Source organism: Pithys albifrons, chromosome 2 (genome assembly GCF_047495875.1).
Source record: "Pithys albifrons albifrons isolate INPA30051 chromosome 2, PitAlb_v1, whole genome shotgun sequence".
NCBI classification, from domain to species: Eukaryota; Metazoa; Chordata; class Aves; order Passeriformes; family Thamnophilidae; genus Pithys; species Pithys albifrons.
In genome coordinates, this window is record NC_092459.1 from 71,519,419 (window position 1) to 71,537,587 (window position 18,169).

Below are 18,169 nucleotides of genomic sequence, written 5' to 3' on the forward strand. Positions count from 1 at the left end.
GAGAAGGGAAGGCAGCTGAGGATACATGCAAACAAATGAAGCTTATCCACTTCCATCTGTCTAGTTCTGAACATTAAAAATAAGGATATTACTGCTAAGTTTGCTGGTCTTCTCTCTGTCTTTAGACTTACCTGGAGCAAAAGTCAATTTTTCTGTTTCAAAAGAAATAATTTTAAATATGACTTGCAGGGAAGTTTCAGCTTTTGCATATATATTATATGTTGCAAGGCATGAGGGTTTTACCTAGAGTTTTGTTCAAACTAGTGCATGTATTAAATTTAAACAGGTATTAATTTATGAAGATTATATTTCAGCTTCAGTTTTCAAGTGTCAAATAAAAATGACATCATTTTTGTTAAAAAAAACTGTAAATCAATCCTAATGTTGTTTCTTTGATAAATATTTGTGCTGGAGAAAGTTTGTTTAGCTATCCTACACCTACCTATGTAAGACATACTTTCAGCTCCTAGCAACTCTCCTTTTGTTTCTTAAAGGCTTTCTCTACAAGCTCCTGTGGGACTGAGAGTTTCTCAGACTTTGCCACAGCCTGCAGAAGAACCTGTTTGAAAGCTGCAGACACCTGGGCAGTCACAGTCAAAGTTGTATTACACTTGGATGCCAAGTGGACCCACCTGCCTCTGCACTATCACCCTCCCAACATGTTTAACTTGGGAAGGGAAAATGAAAAGGAAGATGGAAAACTTGAGCATACTCTCTTGATAGCTATTGGGGCAGAAAATCCCACATGAAAAAATTTGCTCCAGTAGCTGCTGCATTATGGGGCTAGACTTAATTTTTTTTTAATACTGGCGTCTGGGGAGCAGAGATGAGGCTCATGAAGCCATAGGCTCCACATCACTACAGGTAGTCACCAACTGGGCACTGCTGTTCTCACATGGTCTGGGCCAGTCTGGTACCCCATAAGCATCTTTTCCTGGCAAGACCACTAATGAGGGTGGGTCGCAGTGGGATGGGGTTGGCCCTGCTCCCTGGGTTGAAACCCCGCTGGTGTCCCACTTGTGTCACATGCATTCTCTTTGGCACCAGCTGGATCCCATCAGGGCATGGATGCTTTAAATTAGTGCTCCAGTGACAAACACCATTTTCCACTTATGGCTTTCCTCTTTAAAAATCTAATGTAGAAAAAGATCCAGCAAAGACAGTGCATATTGCAGACATCTTAATGGACTGCCTTGGCTAAGGGCACTGGTCTGCAAAACTGACATGATAAACAACAAAGTCCTCAGTGCAGTGAAACTTGTCTTGGGCTTTCCTGTGGGAGGAGCCACAGGGTGGTGCATCAATGGTAAGAAGCAGAATCCAAGACACGTCTATCAGAAAGGCCAACACAGAGCAAAGGCAGAGGTCTGCCTCCATCCTGTCTGTTCTGAGGATCAGCAGCAGGGCAGGGAGTCAGTGGGTCGGGTCTGTCCAGCTTTGGCTGCCCACATAGAAAGTGCAGAGGTGTATGCAATATATTCTAACTTCCTCCATAGGATGGAGCTTGGGTGTTGCTCTCACTTCTGTTGGTCAAGAGCACAGGAAGACAGAGCCTTGCAGGAAAAATAGTTTCTGTAAACATTAGTTGAGGTTCAGCACCATCTGCTTTGCTCATGATGGCACAGTATATTCATGTCCTGTGTATGTCTCTGATTTGCTAATGCAGCCTTGCAAATGCAAGCAAAGCATTGGTATGCTGCTATACACTTCCAGAAATAACTGACTTCAAGCCTAAATACTTGTAAAAAGGGGGACTGATATAGATTTTGGGAGCTCTGTGAGGCATCGTAAACTGAAGAGAGTTCCAGCACTCATCAATAGCACTGAGATAACTTATTTTTTAAGTTGGTGTTAGCCACATAGATCCTTTTATAACTCTAGTCCCAGCAGGAATATTTGCTGGCTGCATTGAGGTACAGGAACATGGTTCATCCTCTGAGTCCTCTGGAGGAGGCTCAGGGCAGGATCTGGTGGTTTGGTTGCTTCTCTGAGTGGGTCAGTATCTCTCCATTGTTTTTGGAGACAATCTTCTTGGTGTCACCAGGCTGAAATTGGCATTTGAAAGCCTAATTTTATTTATTTTATAAAGAAGGAATGGGTTGCCAGACAATACATTTGGTGTCTTAGTGACTTTTTCTTATTGCCTTTTGTACTTTTTGACAATTATACCCAAAGTGCTACTGAGTGTCTTGACCTGAAAGACCAGGGACAGAAATCCCCCTGCATGTCTGACACCAGCACCTGCCACTTAAGGAAAGCTATTCCTGCAGGAAGATACACACAGAAAATACACAAACAGGGTCAAAGATTTTGCAATCCGCTCAGAGATGTTTGGCAAAAAGCATTATTGATTATAAATTATTTCCCCATCCCTACCTTTCAAAATGTTTTTTTAATTAAGAAATATCACTGCCTAAACAGAAGTGGAGCACTAATTAATTAATAAAGCAAGAACAGGGGGAGCTACAAACTAAGCTACTTAATTAAATCACCATCAAAAAGTACTGGTAACAGGAGAAATAAATCATCAAGCCAAATGATATTTTCCATTACCCTCCTCACTTCCTTAAAACACAACAGCATGCCTTGAGTGGAACAAAAGCAAGATATGACTCAAGCTCATGAACTTGCAACTCAATTTCAAATTCTTCATGCAGCACTGCAACACACAAAAGATAAAGAAAATGGAATATATACATAAAACTGTGTAACAATCATTTTCAATTCTATTTCTGATATTTTAATCTGTTTTTAATGCTGGCTGTTACAGATGAAAGCAGAGAGCTAAATTCTAAATTCAAATCCACACTATGTCCAGAAGACAGAGTACTTGTGTGATGACTAATTATGTGAGATATGGAGAAATACAGGCTTTCCAAAAATGATCAGAGTATGGCTTCAATGCTTCTGCTTGTTAATACTATTTGTATTACTCTGTTTTTGTTCCACACTATACTAAACTCAAATTCTATAAAGAGCAGCCTTTCATGTTGTACCTTTATCAGCAAAGCATTATTACAACACAAAGGAAAACAGAAATGTGTTCTGTTGGCACCTGAATGCAGAAGTACACCAATAATGTCACATAGGGACTTTATCTGCTTTTCTACTGAAATGCACATAATTTTGTGAACATTATTTTTCTGGAAGAAAGAGCCTTTGTGGCCTGAAATATGGAACCTTTAAAGATGTGGAAAGAGACATTAAAACCAGAGGTTTACCACTCAGCCCTAGCGCTGCTGCAGCAAAGATAAAAAACAGATCTACAGAGCAGGAGACACTCCTTTGTAGAAGGGCACTTGGAAAAATCAATGAGGATGTAGACTCGGTTTTAGGAGTCCAGGGTCTGGAGCACATAATTTTATCTCTCCTTCCCTTTTTTCCCTCCACCTTTTACATAAAACAACACATTTGGCTTAAAGAAATCAAAGACTTTCCTTTGTTTGTTGGTATTTTAAGGAAGCCTATATACTTCAATGTAGAAATGTGGAATGAGATGTCTCGAGATCAATATTAAACTTCAGTATTAGACCTCTATTTATACTCTTTATCCCCCATTCATTTTTCCCCTCTCTAAATGTTTGAAAAAGTTCATTAAATCTTGCAATATCCCTCTGACGTACCTCTGTTCAATTTTCCAACAAGGAGAAATAAAGAACAAAATAATGAAGTCTGATGCTACATTAAAGAAGAAAAAAGTTTTCAGAAAAAAAGAAAAGAGTTTTCAGGAGCAAACATGGTGCTAGGACATAATAACTAAGCTGAGAACAAATCCTCAGAGCAGGAACCTGAGCTCCTCCCATGTTTTTCTGATACCCTTGCCCAGAAGCAGCCTGATGGGCTGGGGACGCTGCTTGGTGGCTTCCTTATTGCCCCATGGAGCCTCTGGCAGCTGCAATCACTTGCTGTTTCCTCACTGGAACACCAACTTGGATATCTCTCCTTGGTCAAAAAACCCCACAGATGTTGCAGGAGATTAAGTTTGGTTTAGATTTTTGGCTTAAATTTGCTGGTGGGTTCAATCCCATCATTAGAGAAGTACTGACTGACAGACCAGCCAGATGATCACATAAATCTCATGTCTTTATGCAGAGGTAAAATTTCAATTTTTGTGTATTTTTAAGCAGAACTGGACCAACTGAATATACACAGATGTGCGTGTGCATACGTCCCAGATGAAACCACACCCCTCCAATGTCTGTGACCTGCAGATGTGCAATGATATCCAATAAACCAAATCCTGTGGTAATGCACTACACCAGCAAAGTCAGAACTACACCCTTCACAACCCCATAAATCAGTTCTTACTCATATCTAAAAAAAAGACTCAATAAACAGTTTGATGAGAAAAGGAGATGAGAAAGCTGCCATCTGCTAGAAGGGAATTTCCTCTAAAAAGGAAAAAAAACTACATCTGGAAATACATCTGTTCACGACTTGTGCAAAACTGAAAGCCTTCAACACCTCTGCATAGTTGCACCTGGAACTTTTTTTTTATTCTAAAGCATATGTTTTATTTAAATTTATTTACCTTAGTGGATGTGATAACCTTCATTTGAACAGACATAGCTGTTATCGTTACTACTACTATTCCAGGCAATAACAAAAAATTCGATATTAACTTCTACTGATAGGCAATAATTACCTATGCTCTAGGAACAGGCATAATTTAAAATGACTGGCCTTAGAATTCAGAAGCCCCAGTGACCTGAAGGGAGAAACTGGTTTCATACAGTTTTGCAATAAAAAAGTTGTTCAAAACAGCTATTAGACAGTTGGCCTTTTTCCCCACACACAAAATAGGTATTTAAAATTTAGTTCCAACCTACAAAAATCCAACAAAGAAAAGATGAACAGGTATACATAGTCCTCACTCCTACTCTTAAATGCAGTCTAAAGAGGGATGAATCTTCTCCATCAAACTTCTGTCTCCTGTCAGACTCTATTTCCCTTGTAGCTACTACCCTGCTGCAGCACTAGCTGTCACATGCAGCTGCAAAGAGGCAGCACCGAGCCTCAGACTTACTAACCCTGGGGTATTCCAGCTTTAAATGAGTGTTTGCCTTGTGTTTGCTATTGAGATGTTAGTAAGTCAACAGGAGCAATGAAGAAATTATTTATTTTCTTGTCCTGCTTGAGATGGAGATGATGCAGACATCCAGGAACTGCTGGGTCTCTTAGGATAATGAGTTTCACTGCTTGTCTTTTAAGCTGGAAGCCCAACACAGTTTAATCAACCACTGCTTCTCTTTGCTCTTAAAACACACCTGTTTTGTCAGTTTTGAAGTGTGAAAACTGTCTGTGCTTTGGTATTCACCACAAATATGCTCTGCAGCATACCATCAAAGGCAAAAATACAGCTTTTACGATTGAAAAGTACTGGGAGTGACCACTGGATCAGTGATGAAAATACAAAGATATTCCCTCTTATCCTATCCTTCTACAGAAAAAAAAAGTTCCCTTTATTCAGTCTCCAGGTCTAAAACCCCAGCTGTACTGAAATGAGCATTTCCTCTCCTTCAGGATCTTTGAGCAACCACTTACTCATTTAAAGGCCTGGCAGAGGTGAAAGGGTATGAAAGTGGTGCTGGAGCTCCCCGGGAAGTTCCTTGGCACACTGACTCAGGGCAAAGTGCCCCTGTGAGTGAATGATTTAAAGCTCAACCACATCCCTTCTATTTTGTTGTATGAGCCCCTACTATTTTGTTTACTGGCAAGTTTTGGCAAAATTAAATTGTTTTGGGTGCATCAAAGTACTCTTTTGTTGAGAGTGTAATTTTATTTTTTAATCTAATCTTTCTTAAACACTAATTAAAACATATAACTATAAAATATTTTTTAAAAATGCACACAATCAAACCAGAGCATTTTGCTGAAATCTTACTACTGTTATTTTGTCAAGCAAAATTTCCTTCAACAGTACTGCTCCTGTAGAGAGACACTATCAGAAACTCAATCTTTTCTTTTTCAGTTGTAATATGAATTCAGAAGATAAAAAAATAAAAAAGAGGACTTATTGGTCATTATTCTGGAAAAATATGTTCACCAAGCCCACCAGAAAGATTTAAAAAGAACCCCTCTGTCTTACAGGTGTAAGTTAAAAATACAAAATTATGAAGTTATGTTTTTGAGGTTGTCCAAGTAGGAGGGTAGTTTGCCAGCTTAATTTCAATATGGTTAAATGAGGCAGTGGCTGGACAATGAGAGGAGCATTTCTCAGAATGTTTTGGTTTGGATGGATGGTTGGATGGATTTGGTCACGGGACACAAGGCAAATGTTAACATTCTTCCCAAGCTATCCTAACCACAACTGCACTACGCTGATTTCTCACTCTAAACACTCCTTCCATTAGGCTGCTTGGATGTGGTAAACACAGAACCAATCCAATCTGACTTGCTCTAACAAAAATTTTTGGTCAAGCATTTCAGTTACTGAATTACAAACATTTTGAATTTTGAAACAAGTAACTAGTTTACTTAAGACATGGCTGAGGAAGACAGGATAATGGCTTATCTCACATTGAGGACACAGTTCATTTAGGAGATATGAAGCCCTGAGACAGCCTTTATTTGTAAACCATGCTGGACAAGATTTATCAGGTTACCAGTAACACAGCCCTTCAAGCTACCTGCACACAAAATAGACAATTTGGAATAGAATTTAGAATTTAAATAGCCCGGTAAAACTGTGGTGGTTAATGTAAACTTTGAGGCAAAGTGAAACTCTACTTTGCCCAGGTCCTGACATGCCATGTCATGCAGACATGCTTAATATAGCTTTGTTGATGCATTTGCCTCATAAAAATGAATGAGCATCTGTGAGATGGCTGTCTGTCACTGAAAAAGACTCCAGTCCCATCAGCAAGTAGGGTGTGAAGTTAAGACAAAATAATTTCCTAAATTAGAGCATAAGAAACAGCTTAGTCTCGTGCCATTATCAACACACTGACTAAAGCTTTGCAACCAGCAAACACAGGGCTCAAACAATTGCAAATTGTTCTTCAGCTTGGACTCCACTACCGTATAGGGAGTCTTGTGGAAGATATGACTAAGTTCAGAGTGTCTCTGGGTGAAATCATGGCCCTAAAACAGTCAGTAGTAAAACCACTGTTGACATTAATAGGATCTCACCATCTACATCTCAGTCCCTGTATACAATTCTGAAAATATATGTAGCTGCTTGAATTCTACAAGAATACCTAACTGAAGAGGAAATGTTCTTTTTTTCCTATGTTACTGAGTAACTGCCAAAAGCTAAACATAAACTGTACTAAGCAATGACTAAAGGGAGACAGAAGGAGAGCAGATAAATATTTAAAAGATATAAACATGGAGGACAGAGAAGACATTTCTCAAAATGAAAGGAAAGAAAAGAATATAAATAGGAAGTGGTAAGTGAAACAGAAAAAGGAAATGCAGGCATTGGCCATAAACTTGAAACTGCCTCTCAGCAGGAAATCAACTCTGAGTTAACAGTGTTGATGAAGCCAATTGCCCACTAAATGGCAACTATGTCATAGCACACACAAAGACTAAAAGATGACCAGGGGCACTGCACAATTATCTGTACAATTGAGGCTTTGCCTGAACCTACAAAAATAAACTACTGCTGAGAAAATGTCAGTCACGTTTCCATACCATGGAAACCTTTTGAGTGTGTCAATTACTGTCATATGCAGATAGAAAATGCTGTAGAGAAAATAGAAAGGAGAGGCTCATTGATGCTGACTGCTGGTCTCTTGAACATCACCAAAACCCCAACTTGGAGCAAATTCCAGAGCTATGAGGAAGCCATAAGTGACATATGTGACCCACATGAAAGTGCAAAAAAACAGAGAATAATGTTGTTTCGCTTGAAACAAATCCCAGGTGATAGTCACCCACATCATGCCTTCTAACTTCTATGGAGAGCCAGCTAAGTGCTAGCACACCTCCAGCAGTTGTGAACAGAACACCTGGCCAGCTGTTTGGTGAAAGTTTACAAGCCATCCTACTGCAATGCTGTGAGGCAAACCATCCCCAGTGCAACTGAACCCCTATTCTCTGCTGTCACTCTGAGTTATAATGGCATCAAGTGGCAATGTTGACACCTCGGTTAATCTGTCCTCATGCATAAAAGAAAATAAGATTTTTCTGCTGTGTTACAAGAACCAGTAAAAGCAGTTAGATGCAACTCCCAGAGGATGCTTATGAATTTGGTTTCCAACCAACTATAAATGCAATGTAGTTGCAGTCAGCTGAGCTTGGTTAAATGGCAATTATGTTGGATGTTCCAACTGGTGAAATTTATTCAGTGAACAGAACAAACAAGTGCTTTTTATGTAGATAATGGATTTGTATCACAGTCAAAGACTTGCTGAGTCCATCAGGGAGTTTCAAAATCCTAGGGATATTTAGCTATTGTATTTTCAGTTTAGCTTTCCACTATATCTATAATTTTATTCAAAGGCACATTTGATTCATAGCTCTGATTATTTCAATATTCAATGCATTATACAAAAGGGATGTTTCTTAACAATTTCTTCTTTTGGAATCTTTCGCCATTAAATTCCATAATGCAGCATATTGCACTTAAGTGGGGAGGAGTGTTAATAATATCTCCATTAATATCTGGCTATTACTCTTCATAAGGACATCATACACTCTGAAGAGGACATTGGCATATTAAGGTTAACATTACAGATATGGAGACTGTGAAGATGAGCAGCAGTAAGGGTAGCTGGTTTATGTTCACATAGCAGGCTGACAGCAGAGATATGAGCAGAGCCAAAGTCTTGTAATTTCTGAACTGAGGTACCAGCTCCTATGCTAAACACACAGGCTGCTAAGAAAGAGCAGACTACATGACAAATTCAAAGGAAATGAAGACTAGAAGTATCTGAGGTTGTGTTTGCCAAAAGAGCAAGTTTCCTCTCCCTGTAATTCATGCAGCCTCATGGTACCAACAGCAAGCCCTTGGGCAACAGGCAGGATTAAAAGAGTTCCAGAGGTTCATTCACATGCTTCACAGCTGATTCAATGGGTTGCCAGCAATAGCTCCTCTCTTTCTGTAGCAGGTTTCTTAAAATTAGAAGCATTACAAACAAATGTGAAGTTTGCAAGGCTCCTTTAAGACAGCACAAGATAAACAAGACAAAAATTTCAAGCCTCAAGACTAAGCCAAAAGAAAACTAGAAAAGCAGACTTCTGCCATTTGGCCTACAGGATGCCAGACAGAAAGGCAGAAGAAAAAGGGCAGTAGAAGGCAAGGTAAAACAGTATGTTGTCACTGGTAAAGCCTGACTGCCCTGGGTACGTCCTGCTCACTGATGTGTTTAATTCTGAAACTAAACACATGAGAGAAGGGGAATGGAGGTTGATAGCTGCAGGCAACCGTGAGGAACTGAAACCACCCTCCAAAAATGCTTCTGTCTTGAGCAGCAATGCAAAGAAGAGCCATTTTACAAAGCCATCTATCCAAAGGCCAGCTTTTCCTAGAGATTTTTCTCCTAATGGGATTTTCCAAAGGAATAATTATTGAACATCTCAGCAATATGATCACTCTGCTGTCTTTGTTGCAGGACTTTTCTGTCAGTTCAGTTAAACCCCCTAAATTTTCAATAACCTGCATGGCAGGGCTGGGGTACTACTGATACTCTGTCATAAGAAAGCACTCCCAAAGGACCTGAGATGTGGGACATGCAGTTAGAGCAGATTAAATTTTGTTTAAATAGTCACCTCTTACTTATCTAGTGTATAACTAACTCTTCTAACCTGAATATCCAGAAAAAATGAACACTGAGCAAGGAAAGTAACATAAAAGAGTCTCAGCCTACATAAGATGGAAGCTAAACATGGTAACAACTTTCAAGATGTGGAAGAAAACTGCAGAGAGGAAACTGCTCTCAGAAGAGAGGATGTGAATTAATAGCTTCAGCTGTGGCAAGGCAGATACTGGACAGATGCTAAGGAAGCATTTTGTAACAGTAGGGATAGAGACAGTCCAAAGAAGAAGTTAGGCAAACATCTGTGAGAAATTACAGAAAAGAATAGTTAGTGCCACCCTAGGTCAGAGGTGGGCTGTAAGACTTCATGTCCCTTCCAGCTGTTGTTTTAGTAGCATGCAAGGCATGGGGTGCCCTCTGAGAATACCACACCAGCGGGTTTACCTGGCACAGACCAAGCAAGGACACAATTTAGGCTTCCAAAGCAGAACCAGAGCCTCTGTGATTGCCCTATCCTCACTCTCAGGTACTTGGCCCAGGCAGAGCACAGAAGACAGTCAGCACTGACTGTCTCACTGTGTGCTGATTCATTTAGCTGGAGCTTCATGTCATCGTCACAGATCTGTTCCAGTTAAACGAAGATGGGCTGTTCTCTCCTCTATCTGCTTTCCAGCTACTGTTGATGAGGGGAGCGTGGGCTGACAAAGGCCATTGAACCTCCCAGTCCTTTCCTGGAAAAAGGTTTTTTCCTACAGCTAAAACAAAATTGCACCACATTTTCCAATAGGATAAAGATTTTACTCACAGCTTCGGGACAACTATTCATGTAGTCTCTCAAGTCCTGAATCAACACCAAAAGCAATTAACAGCCATCTACTACCTGACAATAAAAAATATCAAGTGTAGTCTTTCCTGTTAAACAAAGAATTTGGGAATAATTGCAAATATCTGTCATTAGATATACAGTGCAATGAAAAGAGTAATTCAAAGGAAAGCAAAAAATTCTGAAAGCTCTTGATCAAGTCTCCTACAGAGAGTTTGAAGAATGAGTTTGGGTCTAAAAACTTTTCAATGATGGTACCTGCAGGAGTTACAGTTTCAATTGTCTTCATTGCTGCTTATTCACTGTGTCAGGCACAGTAGGATCAATTGAAACTTTGAAGAAGTAGATGGCAAATTGACTGGAAATTATAAGGTGATATGAAAAATTTCTTTCTACTATGAAAAAAGATATGAGTATAATGAATTACTTGGTCCTTAAAATACCCAGCCACCATTCCTTTACTAGCTGGAACAGCCAGGGGGCATATTCAAATGCAACCTGCATGAGTTGCCTTTTTTTTTTTTTATTTGTAGATTTAAAGAAGTCATTCTTTCTGTAATTCATTGACAGAAGAGTGACTCAAAAAATGTTAGGACAAACTTGTATAATTTGATCAAAGATGAAGAACAAATCTTTTCTGCCAAAGAAGTCAGCAGACTTTCCAGTGCTTTCTCTGACTTCAGATTTGAATTGCTTTTGTGCTCTCTAGGGAATCATCATATGAAAACATGAATAATGCAACACTCAGCTGCTGCTAACAGTGTCCATGGAACTGCTCAAGGATTAGAAGCTGAGGGCATGAGGACTTTAACTTAGCAAAAAAATGAAAGAGTTTAAGACAGCTCTGTGCTATACCAAGTGAAACACACAAACACAGGTGCACTCTTTTTTCACAGCAAAGTGTGAAACTTTGGCTTAAACCTATGAGTGCACTAGGAAGCACTGTGGTTCCAATCTGTGGAAAGTAACAGTAGGTTCTTGGACCTGAGGTTGCCCCATGTTTTATGTCACACTTCGGTCCTATGACTTGAATGCTCAGGAGAAGCTGGAGGGCACTAAGTGTGTTCCTGGGTTTGTTTCATCAGGAGGAAACTTCACTTGTGTGCCTCGAAACTGCATGCCCGGCAAACCAAGGCACAGCAAAGGGAGATGACAGGAAGAATTGCTTCAAAAGCTCAGTCAAAGTCAAGCACCAATGATGGTGGATGCTAGGACTCCCATCACCATTTCTTCTACTGAACTGCTCATAGAGAAAGCTGGGGTTTGCTTGTGAGTCTTGTCCTGACTATTTCAGCCAGAATCATATGAAGCTGCTGAAGCTGCTTTCCAAATGAACATAAAACTATGCAATGAGCTATATTTTGATATTGCTATAAGAGCAGAGTTATACTGGAACAAATGTGTGGACAGGAAGGGACTGAGGAATATTGCTGCATTTACCTACAGTATATATGACAAGTGCAAAAGTGTGTGCTTCTATGTGAATCAGTCAGGTTGGATGACAGACAGAAAAACAGAGAAGTTGATTTTAGTTTTTTGCCAGTATTTAGGTGAAGATTCAATAATTCTTTCCTGCTTAGGACAATAGGAAGAACCTGCTATTTAGCAGCCTGAAAAAAAATTCTAACAAGGTGACCTTATGCAGAACTCATCAGCCAAAATGTTCACTAAGAGAAATCTGAATTTTCTTTGGCAACTAGGAAAAGCTCCATGAGGACCAACAGGTTTTTATGTAAAAGCAAACTATCCAAAATATTCCCTTGCTACAAAACAGAGAGCATTTTTAATATTCAGGGTTCAATTCTTTAATGACATAGCAGTGGAAGTTTTTGCCTGCTAACAGGATCTTCACAATGCACTTGGCTTGTGAAGAGGTTATAATTTAATCAGGACTTCATACAATGAGAACTCCCACATGGTTTGAATAAAACAGATAATAAAATCTAAGTGATGCATGTTCAGTTTATATTTATATGCAAAAGTTTTCCCTTCTCATCCAAACCTGAATTCCTAACATTGTACTGAATCACTAAAGAGTATTAAGTATTGAACCCAGAAGCTACAATCTCAATGAACTCTTTAGCAAACACCATGAAAATAAACTTCCAGCAGCACTTTTTGTCATTTTTGACCTGTCCAGTCTGCTGCATATCCAGGACTCTCTATAATGTTTACTGACACACAATAAGCTAGTTGCCTAACCACAGCTCATGGTCCTTATAATATGCAAACACATTATTCTCCACAGCCCATTAGAAACAATTGAAGTGAGCTCTCTCTAGAGTACCGTACCCTTTCTTCCTTTGGAAAGCAAGTCGTAGGCAAGCTGTCTTTTTAGGGGAGGAAGAAAGAGGTGATCTGATGCAAGAAACCTTGCAAGGGCACTGTAAAGGCACAGTCTGATAGCGACCTCTAAGCACTGATTGTTGAGGATCTTGGTTTCATATTAAAACTCTACAGAGGAAAGAAAGCTCTGCCTCCTCAGATGACAGCAACTAATTCCAGTTTGCTCCTGAACTGTTACAGGCAAGGCTGGCACACTCTGCAGCTCAGAGCAAAGCTGGAGATCTTGAATTCTAGCCACAAAACTTGCATGTGAATGGAAAAAGTCCAGATGGTGATCCAAGAGCATTGCTTTGTGACTGAGCACTTACCAGACAGGCTCATCTTTATGTTTTAGAACCACTTGTGAAATATACAGAGGAATCAAATGTTATTGTGTTTGTGCACACAGACTTGATTTCCTTCCTCAACTGAAAAATTAGGCTCCCCCATATCCACAAATAGCCGTACACTATGTCACACCTGGATCTTAAAGAGCATTTCCAGTTCCAGCAATGTTTCTTTTTTTGAGCTCAGAGCTCTGACATTTGTAGGGTTACAATTCCCAGACTAAAGAAGCCTAGACAGCAGTTCCCAAGGATGCAGAGCACACACTCTTTCCTTCAAACACCATGGGCAAGGGGAGCTCTGCTGTGGGGTCTGACCTTTCCTGTGGACAGGACTTCCCTGATGAATCGTTTAGAAGAAGGTAATAAGAGACTCAGGAAGATAAAAAAAATATTTCAGAATACTTTAAGAAAAGACAATAAACCAAAATTTAAATGGTAAACCTGGGTGAGTAACAGGGCCTCTCCTCAGACACAACAGTTGAACAAAACAGAACAACACTCTTTTAAAACCTCAACACAAAGGAGCTAGGTTTATCTAAGGTGAAGACTCATTTTGAATCCTGCTTTATGAGGTTAAATCATCCTCAGTTTCTTGTTTGTTGGATTTTTATCCCCTTCATACCAGAGGGAAACCACTGATAGCTAAACACCACAATCATTACAGGGAAACTGAATCACATACAGAGGAAAACTGAAGAAGCCGCTTCAGTTGGTGTCCAATCAGGGAAACCACTACTATAATATTATTAATAGTTTAGATGGAAATCACACTTCACCTGGTAACATATAAGTTAGTTGTTTAATTTAGTGTTTAATTAATAGCATTGATTCAACATCCCCAAGATCACTACAAGTTCTCTGTGAGTCACTAAAGCTGTTCTCATGGCTTACGGCACCTATAACCATCACACACACTCAACACATCAGTAAACCCCTAGGCCTAGTGGCTTAAACTGAGGGGATCATAAACTGTAAAGTACTTCAGAGGTATTGAGAAAACAGATTATCATTTCTGAACCCCATAAGCAGAAATAGGTAGATTGCATTCTCAGGGTCAAATAGCTTCCCCTGCCAAGATTTACACAGCCTATTACCAGCCAGATGGGCAGATGCAAACCACTTCCTCATGATGCATCACATAACCTTTGCTAGATCCTCACTGTAATATTTATAAAGTTCATAAGCATTACGTCAGTGAATTATGGCTTCATGCCACTATCTCTTAGATTGCATATCTCATGGAGGAACAGCTCTTTGATTTTCAAGCTCTAGAAAATAGACCTTACATTCCAGCACAGCAACCTGCTGGGGATTTATAGGCATTTCATGGGTGTTTAATGAGGCTTACAAAGTAACCAATCTAAACAACTCTTGATCATGGAATCCTGAAGCACATTCAATAAAGCCAATGAAGCCTGAGACACCTCAAGAAAAATGGTGAGTGAATCAAAACAATCAGTCTGCCCTGTCTGTTCCAGCTTTGCTGGTGAATAGAAGGCCTACATACACACAGAACAAACAGGCCCTGATTTATTTCCACTTCCTCAGTATCACAATGTATTCAGGATGGGCAGTTGAGACTCAATGATATATTTAAACATATAGATCAACTTTATTCTCTTTCAATTTTTAATCTAAAAATCTGATTTAAAAGGAAAAGTAGGTCTTTGAGCAACTGGATCCCCTATAAGGGTTTATATTTGCAAAGGTAGTTATTAGGGTACTGTAATTTAATACACGGCATTTGAAAGACAGATAAGTTAGTCATACATACATGCAGCCTTAAATCTGGAGTATTCAATATCTGGCACCTAACATCTTTAAAGATTTTGAACAAGCTTTTCCTAAAATTAATAATTTCAATGAAATATTTATCTAATCTCTTCAGGAAGTTTTCTGCTTTAAAACAGATACCCACAAGATCCTGCAAAAGGAAATGAGGCAGGAAGGAAAGAAACTTGTGTGTGATGCTCTCTTTTAAAACTGACAGGGCAGTGGCTTTCTCACTTTCAAGAATCCATGCTGTTATAGATACTTATTCAGTTATACTCTACATTTAATTCAAACTTTTACAAGGTTAAGATTAATTCTATTTTCACAAATATTCATTTGTAGAGCTTATGCCTCTGCAAACTTTTCAATCTAAACTGGAATATTTTGGAGCCCAACTTCCACAGCAGGAGTGGTTCTGCTGATTAGCAGATTTTTTTCAAGATCAAAACTACACATGCAATTGATCTATAAAGTCTTTTTTCTATCGAAAAAAATTTGTGAGCTGTAAATGCTTGAAAATCTCTGCTGCTGCTTGCTGCATCCTTCTTATACTAATCTTTGCTGTTGGTGAAGTTGGGATCATGTTAACAAGGGGCAACTATCCTGAAAAGAGGCAAGAGGCAGCAGACACACTAGAGAAAACACCATTTTATACTTTTGCTTTTCCCTAAACATTACCAGCAAGGCACAGCCAGTCAGGCTCCCAGGGGAGAAAACCCTTCAACAGGATCCACTATGATTGTTCTTTAGAGCAAGGTACAAAGCTAGTTTCAAACCATCACTCCTAAAGGCATTTAACTTCCTAATGATCTTACTTGCCCAGGTTTTCATTCTTCCAACTAATTCAGAAAAAAAATTATCTTTGCTACCCCCTCTTCTATTCTTTTATTTCTAACTTGTCCACTATATTTGTTTCACTACAGAAAATAACTACTATAACATTTAGGGCTGTCTGGCTCTGTCAATGGCATTGGCACCAGGAGCTTTGACTTTTCTGCTCCATGTGGTACTGTGCAAAGCACAGGTCAGAAAGCAGAATGATTCAGAAATTTGTCTTGTAGCAAGTCTTTTGTCAGCAAATACTGAACATAATGCTCACAAATACTTGTAGCTTTCCCATCTTTGCTTGACATAGTAATAAATACCTCACATTGGGGTCACTTCCAGCCTTTTTGAGTGTAGGCAGTCAGCAAGAATTCCGCACTCTCACTAAAAAGAGATTAAGATGTCAGAAATATTATCCCTGTGTCAAACGTTACATGGAAGCTTACTGACAGCAATCCTCATTGTTGCTTGTCTCATTTGCACTGTGCCAACGGGATTCTACCTTTACTTCTCTACTTTTGAGTTAAAAAGCTGTCAAGTTTAACTTATTTGTAGAAACTAGCATGGACAGATTAGTTCCTACCAATGTGATAGTTATCTTGAAATTAATGGAAAATCCAGAGCCAGCAGCCAGAGGAATAAAGAGTCTGAAGGGGAGAGAAATACAATCCAGGAAAATCACAAAATAACCTCAAATTTTGGATCTTGTGATCCACATTTGAGAAAACAATAAATAGGCTGTTGTAACAGGCAAGGAAGGAGAGCAGTAGTTCTTTGCTATAATGAACCAAGGAACTGCAAACACAGAGGTGCCCATTCTTGAAAGAATAAAAATTTGAGGGAATACTGTGTAGTTTAAAATCACCATCTAAACATTGAGATTTCCTAAAATACTGCCATAATACAGGTCTTGTCTTTTCCTTGGAATCTAATGTTACATATTGAGCCATCAAATATTAAGTAACAATGAAGTGTTTGGGGATGCAAAAGAAACCCTCCCCCTCTTCAAAGCTGCATAACACTTATCAGAGTTATATAGAAAAAGAATACCAAGTTTTCACTTTGTGTGAAGAGTTCTGGGTTGTCAAAAAAAAATGGAAATAAGTTTCTGGTGCATATTGATGTCTGAGGGGTTACACAGCCCTTGTTCAGACACTATGCCCATCAGGAGATGATTTTCCCCTGTGGGGAAACTAAAATTTGGGTGCAGCTCAGTTTGAGCACTTTATGGTTCTAGTCTTGGTCGAAAAGGTACAGAATCACTCTATCATACCCACTATGTACAAAGGCCTGACCTGTTACTTTTTATGTCTTATAACCAATGCTACTTAAGTGTTTATTTACACTCTGTTCTTTTGCTAGAACAAACATTCTCATCTACATTGCAAACAAAAAGATCAGCACACCAGCATTGCTTCGAACTAAATTTTCTCTGTAAAGGCTTTCTCGTGGGGGAAGAATTGTCTAAATGCCTGGGGTGCCAATTCCTCATTTTGACTAGTACTCAGAAGAGGTACTGGCTCTGCCTGCCACCAGCTGCTGGAACTCTACTTTGCAATGACTGTTGGTTTCATTTTTATTTTGCTTCCCCAAAATAATGTATGCTAAAGAAATTTGGATTTGTAAGCTATCAGAACCATCTCAAAATTATTACTATTCACATTAGGGTAGAAATCTAGGCAGGAAGGGACCTGGGGGTACTAATTGACAGGAAGCTCAACATGAGCCTACAGTGTGTCCAGGTGGCCAAGAAGGCCAATGGGATCCTGGCCTGGATCAAAAATAGCGTGGCCAGCAGGACCAGGGAAGTGATCCTTCCCCTGCACTCTGCATTGGTGAGGCCATACCTTGAGTACTGTGTTCAGTTCTTGGCTCCTCAGTTCAGGAAAGATATTGAGGTGCTGGAGCGGGTCCAGAGAAGAGCAACGAGGCTGGTGAAGGGACTGGAGCACAAGCCCTATGGGGAGAGGCTGAGGGAGCTGGGGTTGTTTAGCCTGGAGAAGAGGAGGCTCAGAGGTGACCTCATCACTGTCTAGAACTACCTGAAGGGAAGTTCTAGCCAGGTGGGGGTTGGTCTCCTCTCTCAGGCACTCAGCAATAGGACAAGGGGGCATGGGCTTAAGCTCTGCCAGGGGAAATTTAAGTTGGATATCAGAAAAAAAATCTGTACAGAGAGAGTAATCAGGCATTGGAATGGGCTGCCCAGAGAGGTGGTGCATTCACCATTCCTGGAGATTTTTAAACTGAGATCAAAAATCTCACTGAGTGTCATGATCTAGTAAATGGACTGAAGTTGGACCAAGAGTTGGACTTGATGATCTCGGAAGATCTTTTCCAACCCAATTGATTCTATGATTCTATATTGCATTGCA

The 18,169-nt window shown here is 39.6% G+C and overlaps 1 protein-coding gene across 1 annotated transcript in view; it reads right to left on the reverse strand.

The window, feature by feature from the left end:
• The window catches only part of RPS6KA2 (ribosomal protein S6 kinase A2), a 167,618-nt gene that overhangs the window by 78,073 nt on the left and 71,376 nt on the right, over nt 1-18,169 (reverse strand). The gene's annotated exons all lie outside the window — the stretch shown is intronic.